Below are 1,528 nucleotides of genomic sequence, written 5' to 3'. Positions count from 1 at the left end.
GCTGCACCCAGTGTAGGAAGGATAGCAACAGAACACAGACAGAGGTGTTGATGATTCATCACAGAGGTCCCTCGACCCTCCACTCCAGGGTATTCCTGCAGCAACCTGACAGCTCCTCCATGCTTGTATTTGACTCACTGGACCTTGGAAGGAGACATGAAGTCAGGGCCTGACTCTGCTCCTACTCAGGAGACTAGAAAGAGTTTCAAATGTTCCTCAGATGCACCTGGGGTAAGACCATTGAACCTCTGCAAATTTCTGTTCACTGGAACATGATCAACATAGCTGTGCAGAGTTTGGAAATTTAATTATGAATCTCCTTGACTTTACTTAGTACTTCCGTAATGTAGGGCTTAGTTGTTAGTACCTCTGAGAGTAATCATTGTCATATGAAATGATTTCTAGTTGAGACAGCTATCCCGAGTAGGGATTAAACAGAAAGTGCTGTCTGTTGGTTTAGCATGTTAAGAAGGGCAGAATGAAGATTAGACATTACTAATAATGAAAAGGTTAAGCTTCATGCCATTCAACCTAAGTATCCTATGACTTGAAGTTACTGTTTTTCTATTTGTGAATGGGACATTTTTTGTCTCTATAAATTTATATGCCATGCATTTGAAAAGAATGACTAACTCTCCTTCATTTTGATTCTGCAGAGCCTATGCTTTACCTGACACAGAGGAGGTATCAAAAAAATCATTAAACATTGACTCGACCCTTCTTTGGTTCACAGAAATTGAATGAGTGTGGCATCAACACACTTGGTGCTTTGCTGCCTGCACCTTTGTCTGTTTCAGGAATGTCTGATCAAAAAAGAGACAAGACACAGCAGCACTTTGTTTGAGCCCATGTCATGGCCACATGGGTCTTAAATTTAAATTCAGTATCATCTCTAATTTTCCATTTTTTAAAAGATCATAGTAGATATTTTTTGAGTATAAAGGAAGGAAAGGAGGGAGAAAGAAAGTGCAGGTTTCCCTTATTGTTTGGGCTGAGATATTTCAACTGCATATCATGTTTAACTCCAGTGCCCTTTGATAAATATGTTCACCAATAGTCAATATTTACATAATGATGGAATTTTTTATTGCTTAAAGAAAACCCCAAATGACCAAATATTTATATGTTCCAGGTTTCTGACTGTGTCACCCCTGTTGTAGGGAGGTGCTATTCTCCCCATCTCCATTAAACACTGTAACCACAGAGAGGTGGAGATTAACATCCACTCTGCATGTGGCAGCAGGGCAGAGATGCCTGAATGAGAAGTTCAATTCTGAGTCCCTTCCCAGGGCACCTTCTCCTCTACTAGAGAAGATATCATGAACTCTACAAGATGAAATGCCTTGTTGGGTTATATTGGAAGGTTATTACTAGATAAGCAGCAGGGATATTTTGATGGTATATCTTATGAATAAGAGGATGCACTTGATAAGGACAGAATTTTAATTGGCACAAAAAAAGTAGATGATAAATTGCAAAACTGAAGTTGCATCAGTTGTTGAAAGCCAAGCAGCCATCTTCAACCCAC

This window comes from Sciurus carolinensis, unplaced genomic scaffold, assembly GCF_902686445.1.
Source record: "Sciurus carolinensis unplaced genomic scaffold, mSciCar1.2, whole genome shotgun sequence".
NCBI classification, from domain to species: Eukaryota; Metazoa; Chordata; class Mammalia; order Rodentia; family Sciuridae; genus Sciurus; species Sciurus carolinensis.
Note: the sequence above shows the minus strand (reverse complement) of the source record.